The sequence below is a fragment of the Schistocerca gregaria genome, chromosome 2, assembly GCF_023897955.1.
Source record: "Schistocerca gregaria isolate iqSchGreg1 chromosome 2, iqSchGreg1.2, whole genome shotgun sequence".
Taxonomy (NCBI): Eukaryota; Metazoa; Arthropoda; class Insecta; order Orthoptera; family Acrididae; genus Schistocerca; species Schistocerca gregaria.
Genome location: NC_064921.1, coordinates 591,337,942 through 591,351,124, shown reverse-complemented (window position 1 = coordinate 591,351,124; position 13,183 = coordinate 591,337,942). Strand labels below are relative to the sequence as shown.

The following is a 13,183-nucleotide window of genomic DNA, read 5'->3' as shown; positions in this document are numbered from 1 at the left end:
GATTGTCATGTAAATAAATATTTTTGATAACAATTATGTAAAAAATATACTATAACTTACCTAAAAGGTGGATAACCTCGTTCTTGGTTTGTTTATATTCTTTGGGAAGAGCAACGATTCGAAGGCATACCATTTTGAGTAAATCTCTTCTCTTCCAGAACCTGATGTCTTCGAAGAAGCACATTCATTGAATTCCCTGAGGAATTGTGACCTAAGGTTATCTGATTTACTGTCCATCTCCTTATCGGAAACTTCGAATAAACACGCAAGCCAATGAATTGCATCTCGTTCGGCGTTTCTGTTTTTGTAATCGGGGGATGTGGGATCCCACAACGAACGCCTTTCACGAAATTCTTCAGTATCTTTCAGAGTATTATTTATCGTCCACTCCATCTTTTCAGATTAATATTTAAGGACTGACACAGAATACTACGAAAACGTATCTTTGTACACACAACTATTACTTGTACCCAAGATGCAACGCAACGAGTCTGCCTGTGAACTGCACAAGTGCAGTAGAAAATGTATCTGGGATTTGTGCCCTATTTTCAATCAGTGAGCGGATACAGGCACATGTGCCAGAACGGAGTATTTCTCGGAATTCTGCGACGATGTTGCAGGAACTTGCACTTTGTAACACACCTCATGTGCCGGGCACAAATCTCCGCTGCAAATCCCTCAGTGTACACGTAGCTTTAAGAAGTAATTTATTGAAAAAGCACAAGGATACAGCTTATTCAACTGATTTATGTGTAATAAAATTAAAGAAATGAAATTACAGCTTCATGGAGATAATTTGATGAGAAACAAAAGAAACTGGTTTTTACTTCTTAAAACAAAAAACAAAAAAAAGTAAAGTCAAGTCGAAGGCGATTCTATCATTTTCCTAATCTTTCCTTCGAAGAAACAAATAATGATGATATTCTGATTTATTGTTTGCATTTGAAAGTAGTTGTAGAGGATTTTACAAACAGATTTCCATAACACGTTCATTCCAGATTATGTACTAGAACCTATTTCAAAACCACAAACACTCGAATATCACCACGAAAGTCAACAAATGAAGGGCTACATTATAAATTTAAAAAATGGACCTAAAGAACTTTGGCGTCAAATGTCAAAGTCCAGTATTACAAGTAGCTTTATACGATACAGCAAAGAAGTTTTCCATTGCGTTCCCATCATGATACTTAACCGAAAGAGGATTTAGTGTAGTCAGTAGATTGCGGATAAAGAAAAGAATCAGGTTGTCACTATTGGAACACGGCGATTGGAGATCGAAGTTGCCAAATACGACACAAAATATCGAAAAATTAATGTCACTGCATCAAGCTCTGGCCTTTCACTAATAAAAGTATATTAAATGTTTAATAATATACCTTTGTTAACTTTTTTGTGTACAGAAAATCTTTTTAACATCTTTTAATAAAGTTATTTAAATATTTGCCCATTTCATAATTTGCATAATATCATACATCCAAAAGAGCGCCATCGAATCACTGTACGAAAACTTGTAATATGAAGTGAAGAAACTGGAAAACATCGAGAACGGAAGTCTGTTTTTTTTTCTGAAGAGGAGGCGTGATACCAAGAAAGGCTGCAAGCTATGGCCTACCCTCTGGAGGATCCGACAGACAACGCGTGCACCCGGGATTCATTTCACACTGCTCATCAACAGACTAAAGGTATTATCGAGAGATCCATTCATCTACAGTTACTTGCATATTCACTTCTGCGTGGCGATCACACGAAATGAAAAATGAACAACCCTATACACATATTAAAATTAAATAGCCGATACAAGAGACACTATCGCGTAGTACTTTTCACCACAAGACTTTTAACAGCTGTTAAATAAATTCAGGTCAATGTCGTAAGCAGGTAAATTGGTTGCCAGTGCTTTCCTGTTTGGTTCACAAAATGGTTCAAATGGCTCTATGGCACTCAACTTCTGAGGTCATTAGTCCCCTAGACCTTAGAACTAGTTAAACCTAACTAACCTAATGACATCACACACATCCATGCCCGAGACAGAATTCGAACCTGCGACCTTAGCGGTCTCGCGGTTCCAGACTGCAGCGCCTAGAATCGCACGGCCACTTCGGCCGGCTTTCCTGTTTGGTAGACACACACATCACTATAGAGCGTGAAGCTCAATTACGAATCGCACGTCAGCAGGACTTTTTCAATAGTTACTCATACCACATCAGAAAGTAAGTGCAGGATAGAATAAATGAAAGCAAAACAGTGATACGGAAAAAAAATAATATTCATATGTTTGAAAGATAACGAAACATATCTGTTCTATAGCTCATCTACGATCCGCCAAGGAGGGCTCATTAAGTCAATATTGAAAATGAAAGACAAAATTGATCACTGATGCCAAGTTAAAAGGGATAGGGGAGAGAGAATTTTTCCTATCTCTGCAAATATTTTCAATAGAATGCAGGTACAGTACAAAATGTTTGGGCTCGTCCGGGATTTGAACCCGGGACCTCTCGCACCCGAAGCGAGAATCATACCCCTAGACCAACGAGCCACGCTCAACTTCGTCTGATGACGGAAAATGACATCGCAAAACCTAGCAGCGCGGAAAACTGCGGGGGCGTGACTTGCTGAGCTATTACTTTCCTTTCTTTCACCTCGCCTCACGGCCTGCGCTGTCTTCCGTTCATACAGCTGACGTATGAACTTACCTGAGTATGGCTCTGTCGTAACGAAGTGTCACACGGGTGATTCCGTGATGAAGTTACAAATTTTCAGGGATGATGGATACCTTGATACGTTCACCCTGGAACTTATGAAGGTGGGGTAAGGTGCCCCCGTCCGAGAACGACCAATTAAAAATTGCAAGCGAAAATCGCTCTGGTGCAGTGGACCTCTTCTATTTTGCTTTCCTTATTTCGGGAGAAACTAGTATGAACCAGAACAAGGAAAGGCAGCGTGGTAAACATGGCTCTAAAACGCATACCTTAAGAGCTGAGAGATCTTGTTTAGTGTGAGGGATGTGTTTCCCAGTGGCAAAGAAGAATAGAGCATATGTTTACTGAACTATTTTTATTTTTTTAGTCTGTACCACCTCCTACAAAAATGTGGATAGCAAATAGCTTGCAGCATAAAGATCACTTTTCAGAGGTATAATAACCTCTTTCGCTTATATTTAACCGAGCGAGGTGGCGCAGTGGTTAGCACAGGTGGACTCGCATTCGGGAGGACGACGGTTCAATCGCGTCTCCGGCCATCCTGATTTCGGTTTTCCGTGATTTCCCTAAATCGTTTCAGGCAAACGCCGGGATGGTTCCTTTGAAAGGGTACGGCCGATATCCTTCCCTAACCCGAGCTTGCGCTCCGTCTATAATGACCTCGTTGTCGACGGGACGTTAAACACTAACCACCACCACCGCTTACATTTAAAATTTTCGGTCAGGGTTTATGGAACCAAACTGCTGAGTTCATCGGTCCCTAAGCTTACACACTACATAACGTAACCTAAACTAACTTACGCTAAGGACGACGCCCATGCCCGAGGGAGGACTCGAACCTACGACGGGGGAAGAGGCGCGGACCGTGACAAGACGCCCGAGACCGCTCGGCTACCGCGCGGCTTTTCGCTTATAACTTTTGACTCAGTCGTTACCGGAACAGGGTCCATTTTCGCAAATTGGTACATTTATCTTTCTCAATCATTCCTGGAATTTTGTAAGATCATCACAAAATCACGCTGTATGGGATGTCACAAACTTTCGTGGGTCAAAATTAAATGGGTGACGGAGGATCCCAAAATGAGTTGTTTGAAACAAGGAACTTGTCATCAGAAATGAACTACTGCTTTGTTTTTACGCAAACAAATTTGCCTTACTTGTAATTGCTTATTCTGCTCTCATCTAACACCCGTAATTTTTAGAGTTATTGTAATTCCAAATATACACTCCTGGAAATGGAAAAAAGAACACATTGACACCGGTGTGTCAGACCCACCATACTTGCTCCGGACACTGCGAGAGGGCTGTACAAGCAATGATCACACGCACGGCACAGCGGACACACCAGGAACGGCGGTGTTGGCCGTCGAATGGCGCTAGCTGCGCAACATTTGTGCACCGCCGCCGTCAGTGTCAGCCAGTTTGCCGTGGCATACGGAGCACCATCGCAGTCTTTAACACTGGTAGCATGCCGCGACAGCGTGGACGTGAACCGTATGTGCAGTTGACGGACTTTGAGCGAGGGCGTATAGTGGGCATGCGGGAGGCCGGGTGGACGTACCGCCGAATTGCTCAACACGTGGGGCGTGAGGTCTCCACAGTACATCGATGTTGTCGCCAGTGGTCGGCAGAAGGTGCACGTGCCCGTCGACCTGGCACCGGACCGCAGCGACGCACGCATGCACGCCAAGACCGTAGGATCCTACGCAGTGTCGTAGGGGACCGCACCGCCATTTCCCAGCAAATTAGGGACACTGTTGCTCCTGGGGTATCGGCGAGGACCATTCGCAACCGTCTCCATGAAGCTGGGCTACGGTCCCGCACACCGTTAGGCCGTCTTCCGCTCACGCCCCAACATCGTGCAGCCCGCCTCCAGTGGTGTCGCGACAGGCGTGAATGGAGGGAAGAATGGAGACGTGTCGTCTTCAGCGATGAGAGTCGCTTCTACCTTGGTGCCAATGATGGTCGTATGCGTGTTTGGCGCCGTGCAGGTGAGCGCCACAATCAGGACTGCATACGACCGAGGCACACAGGGCCAACACCCGGCATCATGGTGTGGGGAGCGATCTCCTACACTGGCCGTACACCTCTGGTGATCGTCGAGGGGACACTGAATAGTGCACGGTACATACAAACCGTCATCGAACCCATCGTTCTACCATTCCTAGACCGGCAAGGGAACTTGCTGTTCCAACAGGACAATGCACGTCCGCATGTATCCCGTGCCACCCAACGTGCTCTAGAAGGTGTAAGTCAACTACCCTGGCCAGCAAGATCTCCGGATCTGTCCCCCATTGAGCATGTTTGGGACTGGATGAAGCGTCGTCTCACGCGGTCTGCACGTCCAGCACGAACGCTGGTCCAACTGAGGCGCCAGGTGGAAATGGCATGGCAAGCCGTTCCACAGGACTACATCCAGCATCTCTACGATCGTCTCCATGGGAGAATAGCAGCCTGCATTGCTGCGAAAGGTGGATATACACTGTACTAGTGCCGACATTGTGCATGCTCTGTTGCCTGTGTCTATGTGCTTGTGGTTCTGTCAGCGTGATCATGTGATGTATCTGTTGCCAGGAATGTGTCAATAAAGTTTCCCCTTCCTGGGACAATGAATTCACGGTGTTCTTATTTCAATTTCCAGGAGTGTATTACTGAAGTTATTTCAGTTGGTATCCTGGAGGAGAGTACTATTTTAGAGTTTGAAGTGGGGAGTGTTGATCTCCATATAAAATAACCAAAATGACGTGATGACGGTATAAAGGCGAGTTTCAGATTCCTTGTGGCATTTGTGAAAACCTCAGGCGGAGTGATTCTTGCCGGATAGAAAGAGCTTAATTTCCCTGATGGGGCACTCTGTGGGAAGGACGAGCCTATCCAGTGTTCAGAAACAGTGCTATCTATTTTACAATATTACCACAGGATCATCTTGGAAAAGGAAGAATTGTTTGGGCTGCGATAGGTCGCTTCCTCTGTAAACAGAGCGTGGACTCGTTAAAAGTAAGTGAATACGGTGTAGAAAGGAGGTAAACCGAACGAAGGCCCAAGAAATCCGTACTATAACATAAACGTCTTGCCCGCACTCCAGGAACGAAAACAGTGGGTTAAAGCCAATACTTTTAACGTTCTTTCCGAAAACTGCGTATCAGTTCCGAGATCCTCTGCAAGAACCAATACTCTGATTTGATAATGCAAATATTAAAGTGGTACGGACGGGCTGGAAAATTCCAGTCTTAAACAATGTGCGAGCGAGGTGGCACAGTGGTAGCACACTGGACTCCGGGAGGACGACGGTTCAATCCCGCGTCCGGCCCTCCTCATTTTGGTTTTCCGTGATTTCCCTAAATCACTCCAGGCAAATGCTGGGATGGTTCCTTTGCAAGGGCACGGCCGACTTCCTTCCCCGTCCGTCCCTGATCCGATGAGACCGACGACCTCGCTGTTTGGTCTCTTCCCCTAAAACAACCCAACTTAAACAATGTAAAATTTATTCATATAAAAAAATTCCCTTCTCTCAGAAACTATTGGGAATAATAATTTCTTACACATTTTTAACCACTTTATCAGAGGGATTGTGATGGTATTGATTAGCTTAGAGGTAATAGTTGTTTTTGTAAAAAGTGAACATAAGAATAAATCTGTCTACTCTTTCTGCAGGTAAGGCACTAACGTCTTTCTCAGATATACAAAAGAAGAAAATCCCTTCGTTAAAATATTCACACACCCCCCAGTGAGTACACTCTGTAATTTTCAACGAATTGTAGCGCATATTAACTAAGAAAAAGTACACTTTAAACTTAAAAAAAAACAATTTACTGGAATAAGCCGTTAAAGTTGTGAGCATATCCCTGCTCCGCGTATTGGGCTGTCAGCTGCCTCTTGCATTTCATCTTGCAGTTTTCTACTCCCTGCTCATCTGCACTGTCTTCCCTTTGTTTCCAGGTTTCTAACAGTTGTCTCTGATGGTACAAGTCTTTCCTTAGCTAAATTTATCAGTTCTCCCACTGTGAAACAACCAACAGGTTGTAGCAGTCTTTCCAGGATTTCAAATGTTGCAACATTTCTGTCATTGAACGTTACCACTGCGTCAAAGACACCAAAATGGAGTGTATTAATTGACACAAACATTGTCTTGCTAACTCTGTCTCAGATTTTGCTGTTGATGGACTTGTTAGCATCCTGAGTTAGGCCATGAAGACACTTCTTCAATGGTCTTACATCTGACGGATCTTTGTAAGTTCGTTTCAAGACCTCCACTATGACAAAAAGTATAGCTGGTCTATGAATAAATTTCTTACCATTTTGCTCTGCTCTGTGGTATTTGCTCGATGCAGAGTTCTTGGAGATCATAGGCTATGAATGAATTTATCATCTGTTGAAGAGAGGTGAATAAACTGGCTGTACAGCTTTTCTCATGTCTTCTACATTAACAAGATTTTCAATGATAGTGAGGCCATAATAATTTTGAATTTCATTTGAGACAAATTCTATGAATCTGTTCTTAGTATCTAATCCTCTTCCATCTTGAAGTACCGTAGCTTACTCATGTACGCAGTATTCAGTAGTCGGCAGCCATATATGCATTCGCTTTTGTACATGAGCTATGCACTCCAGTTTAGTGATAGTTGCATTTTCTCCATATGGCCTCTCTTTCTCAACTGGTATGAAAGCTTTTAAATCCCTGTCTGCCCCGACAGCTGAATGGTCAGAATGATGGAATTCCGTACAAAGCGGCCCGGGTTTCATTGCTGGTTGCGTCGGAGATTTTCTCCACTCACGGACTCGGTGTTGTGTTGTTCAAATCATCATTATCTCATCCCCATCGAAGCGCAAGTCGCCGAAGTGGCGTCGGCTCAAAAGACTTGCACCAGGCGACCGGTCTACTCAATGGGAGGACACAGCCACACGACATTTCATTTGAACCCCCAATTCCTAAGTAATTACCGTCGGATTCGGGTGATCCAAAAAAATAAATTTCGGTCTGAGAATTGTCAAATGTACATAGTCACAACCGCGCTGTGTTTTATTTAAATCAGTGAATAAAAAAGAAATGAGACTCTAATTAATATGTATCGTATACGGTTGCAAATGGAAATTTCATAGATTAAGGTCAATAAAGAAAACAAAAATGGAAAACTTCAAGATTTCAACCTGCCCAGAATCCCTTAGTTACTTAAGAAATTTTTCAACTTCCTAATGCGATGGAAAAAGCTTACTTTGCTCTAACAATATTAGAAAACTTACAAATGACAAATTTTATTCTTTGCTACATACGACGACAACAGTCACGTATTGTATATGTTTGAAGCACTTCTGTAGGCTACAAATACTTGTTACTGGGTAAGTTTCAGACATAGCTTTAGACTAGGTTTGTTGCATGTTACTTTGTGTCAGTTTCGCAGGTCTTCGACTCTGAGAAGATGAAAATAATGAGAACATTCAAAAAGAGATCTGCACTCTTTGCCCAGTTTGTGTCAGAGACTTGACAAAGTACTGTATATAAACGCCTCATGAAGCGTCTATTAAGCATTTGGATCTCGATCATCAACATGCAGGTAAAGTAGAAATCTTTCCGAGTTACTAAAGTGTTATTCTCCACGTAATAGGTTATGTACGGCCTTGTTTATTAAAATACATGAATGCTTACAACAATTCTAAAGTCCTTTCTAGCATTGTTGATGTTCACTGCAAACAGGCTAAGCAGTGAGATTATCTCACATTTACCGAATCCGTGCATACGTGCTTTAATACAACAACATAATATAGTTTTCAGAATGAGATTTTCACTCTGCAGCGGAGTGTACGCTGATATGAAACTTCCTGGCAGATTAAAACTGTGTGCCCGACCGAGACTCGAACTCGGGACCTTTGCCTTTCGCGGGCAAGTGCTCTACCAAATGAGCTACCGAAGCACGACTCACGCCCGGTACTCACTTGCCCGCGAAAGGCAAAGGTCCCGAGTTCGAGTCTCGTTCGGGCACACAGTTTTAATCTGCCAGGAAGTTTCATATCAGCGCACACTCCGCTGCAGAGTGAAAATCTCATTCTGGAAACATCCCCCAGGCTGTGGCTAAGCCATGTCTCCTCAATATCCTTTCTTTCAGGAGTGCTAGTTCTGCAAGGTTCGCAGGAGAGCTTCTGTAAAGTTTGGAAGGTAGGAGACGGATACTGGCAGAAGTAAAGCTGTGAGTACCGGGCGTGAGTCGTGCTTCGGTAGCTCAGATGGTAGAGCACTTGCCCGCGAAAGGCAAAGGTCCCGAGTTCGAGTCTCGGTCGGGCACACAGTTTTAATCTGCCAGGAAGTTTCAACATAATACAGTGTTTCAACTTGTCGTTGTAGGATTCAAGTTATTTCAAACAATTAAATTTGAAAGTTTATTGCTAAGCAGCGCAAATCATAGAGAAATATCTAAACTGCTTCTGTAAACAATAGTTGACTATATTCACTGTTCTGAGAGATACACTGTGGTAAAGATCTGAAGGCAATCACTTAAAAAATATAATATTTTTACAAACAGTTATTCTGAAGTGAGCAACGAAAGTCCAGTAAACAACAGTAGACAGACGTTACTCTTATTTTCCAAGGAATCACAGATTTCTGCAGATTTGTGTGTGTATTGTGTATTGAACCGGGGACCTAGAAACCACGGAGAGGCTTCGTCCGGCCGGAGGCCTCAGTGGTTCACAACCCCACAACAGGCAACAGCAGTCCAATCGCCCCACCGCCGCCCCACACCGAACCCAGGTTTATTGCTCGATTCGGCCCCCAGTGGGCTCCCCCGGGAACGTCTCATACCAGACGAGTGTAGCCCCAAATGTTTGCGTGGTAGAGTAATTATCGTGTTAGCGTACGTGGAAACAGTCTTTGTGGAGCAATCGCCGACATAGTGTAACTGAGGCGGAATAATGGGAACTAGGTGGCATTCGCCGAGGCAGATGGAAAACCGCCTTAAAGACTATCCACAGACCGGCCAGCACACCGGAGTTGGACACTAATCCACAGGGCGTATTCGTGCCGGGGACCGGCGCTCCTTCCCGCTAGTGAGGCAGCGAGTTAGACCGCGCGGCTAGTCGAGCGGTCTCCTGCAGATTTAGTGATGTATCTTTTCGATTCTAGTTTTATCTCCTGAGTTTGGCTTTTCACATTTAAAAGCTCTTTCTTTAGCGTGGGTTCAAGCTCTAGTGACTGCACAGTGGACAAAAGCTCGAAAATGATACAAGTAACTTGTATTTGAAGGGCTTATTTCAATAGTGGTACAAGTCCACTTTTCAAAAAAAAACTGGAGTTATCCTCACGCACGTACTCACACAAGTCGTTTTTAATTTATTTGCACAGTGGAACAGTTATAGTTTCGTCCTGCTGCCAACAGAGTGCAACCTCAATGCTGACTCATTAGAGGAAGCAAGCAGGAATTTATTTCAGTAGTGGTACAAGTCCGTGTGCTTTTGTGTATTGCAGTGGGTTGCTATTTCTTACGAAGATGTTGGATTCAGGAGCATTATCAAGTGACTGATCCAGATTTTCGAATCATTGCAGGTAAAAAGAATTTACTTACTTTCCTCTCAGTATTATAGAAATTTTGTTCAAAAAAAATAAATAAATAAAAAATTTAAAAAATGCGAGAATGAAGGTTATGTTGACCATAACAATGGAAAATGAGGGCGTACATCTCAATGTCTTTCACATATACGTATGTTTTCAATCATCTGGTGCTGTATAAATCATAACTTGTGTTACTTTCTATCTAGGTACCAGTACCGATGACGATGAAACTTCCAAATAAAGTGCAAAAAAGGACGAAACAGGAGACACTTTTACTGATTCCTGTGCGAACGGTGCAGCCGCAAATATGCTGACAAAAAGGAAATGTACTGAAAGCAAGTGGTGTGCAAGGAAAACGGACACATATGAAAAGCACATTCGAAAGAAAAAAAAGGAACACTGGTAAAATAATTCCTCCAGAAACATTTCGCAATGTGGACTGCAAGTGTGCATGTAAATATTTCAAGAAAATTTCAGAGGATGACAGGGACATGTTATTAGCCAATTTCTGGGCTGTGCATGATATTAATCGCCAAAATAGTCATCTGAATGGTTTATGCACGTATAATTCAGTTAACCGCCGACGACCAAGAGATGGCTCTGGTTCTCAAAAAAGCTGTATTTATGAATATCGATTATACGTGAACCAAAACTGTGCAATAGTACGCAAAAAGTTTTTCTTGAATACTTTTGACATTTCTAATGGACGACTCTCTAGGCTTTTAACAAAAAACAAGGAAGAAGGTACACCTCACCTAGATGGAATAGGCAAACATCAGAACAAATTCTCTGTACTGGAAGATCTGATCAATGATGTAAAGGAACACATCAAAAACTTTCCAGTCCAAAACCCAGGCGATCATCGTAGGCAAAACCACCCCTTCCTTTCGCCTCCTTGATTTCTATCTCACCGTCTATGGCCGTCCTATCGCCCTCACCCCCACCCTCAAGTACCTTGGCGTCACCCTCGACCGTCGCCTCTCCTGGACCCCCACATCTCCAGACAATCCAAGCCAAGGCACACTCCCGACTCCATCTCCTCAAACTCCTTTCGGGACGTACGTGGGGTCTGGAACCTTCCACCATTCTCCACACCTATAAATTTCTCATCCGCCCTATCCTTTGTTACGCCCATCCGGCCTGGATCTCCACCCCCCCCCCCCTACCTTTTATAAATTCCTTCAAATCCTTGAACGCCATGCTCTCCGCCTCGTCTATTGCATCCGTCTCCCCTCCTCCATGCAGATCCTGTGCGATCTCATTCCATTCCCCCACCTTCTCCTTTTCCTTGAAAGGGTACGGATCCTGTACACCTCCCGCAAACTCGACCCTCTTCACCCGCTTGTCTTGCCCACACTCTCCCACCCCCGCCCGCTGCCACGCCTGTATTCCCACGTCCCACCTGGTCTCCATCTCTCCACCCTCCTTACCCTCTCCCAAGGTGGCTTCCGCCAGCTCCCCCTCCCTGATGATGTCCTCCTCCCCTCCATCTACCCCTCCTATCAACTTTGATCCTCCCCGCCCCCCACTTCCTGTGTCCTCTCCTTTAGGCACCCTCCCTCCCTTCTCTTTCCTTTTCCCCCGTCCCCTTCCTCCACCCCTCTTACCCCAGGCTCACCAGTTTTCCTCCCCTCCCCCTCTCTCCCCTGCCCATGGCATCTGCTCTTCCCTTTCCCTCTCCCACACCCCCTCCTCCTCTCTGGGCAGGTCCCAGACTCGTACACGGTTAGTAAACATTCGCGCGCCGGAGATCAACGCCTCGTGTTTCTGTGTGTGCCGTCGTTTTGTGCTTAGGTGGTTCAGTGTTATTCGATTTGTGCACCTACATTCACGTGTGACAATTTTCGTCTATGTATGTGTCCAAGTGGCTGAACAACTTTTATCTTGGACTCTATGCCCGTGAACGGCTCCATGTATTTTAAAAAGTGTTTGTCTCCGTTTATATGTCCACCGTATTTTTATCTCACATTGTCATCATCTGTATCTTGCATGTTTCTCTGAGGCCGAAGAGCGGCGTAGTATGCTGCTGGAGGCCTGCCTGTAAACAGGTTTCAAAATAACAATAAAGAAAAAAAAAACTTTACAGTGTCTGAGAGCCATTATACAAGGAAGGACAATCCCCACCAAAGGATTTTAAATCCTGGGCTGTGTATAGCCAAAACGTACGATTTGTGCAAAGATAAATGCATATTTCAGAATAAAGAAATTGTTGGAGAGCACATCTATCGAAAAATCTTTAACAAAGACTTCAACCTGTCGTTTCAACCACCACGTAAAGACACTTGCTCTTTTGGTGACAAATTGAGCTTTGAAATAGACGCTGCTACCAATGCAGAAGAAAAGAGAAAGCTTCAAACTGAAAAGCAGCTTCGCCTTAGGAGGGCTGAAGCTGCAGGAACAGCAGTGGCTACAGACACAGCACGATGATTTCTCTTTGTTTTGCTCTTCTTCAAGCCTTGCAACGACAACTCGTCAGTTGCAACTTACGATTAGGCGTTTGGATGGCTGGGCACGGAAGAGTGGTTTTAAGTTTTGCACCGAGAAGTCTGTATGTGTTTTTTTTAACCGTTCTCGTTCGATTTTAACCTTTCCTGGGTTGCGGATGAGGGACACTATTCTTACTTTTAAAGACACGGTGAGGTTTCTGGGGCTTATTTTTGACTCGAAGCTCACGTGGTTACCTCATCTTAAAGACCTGAAACGGCGGTCACTTAAGGCTTTAAGTATTTTAAAATGTCTTAGCCACAGTACATTGGGAGCTGAGAGGACTTGTCTGCTCCAGTTTTATAGGGCGTTTGTGCGATCTCGGCTCGATTATGGGTGCATGGTGTATGGGTCTGCGAGGCTTTCTTACTTAAAGATGTTGGACGTTGTGCACCATGAAGGGCTTCGGTTGGCCACTGGGGCATTCCGAACTAGCCCCATACCAAGCCTCTGTGCA

General features: G+C 44.3%; 1 non-coding gene across 1 annotated transcript; it reads right to left on the bottom strand.

Moving 5' to 3' along the window:
• Positions 1-2,467: 2,467 nt before the first annotated feature.
• Positions 2,468-2,539, bottom strand: Trnap-cgg (transfer RNA proline (anticodon CGG)). Its single transcript has one exon. It is a non-coding gene; the product is annotated as a tRNA-Pro (tRNA).
• Positions 2,540-13,183: the final 10,644 nt, after the last annotated feature.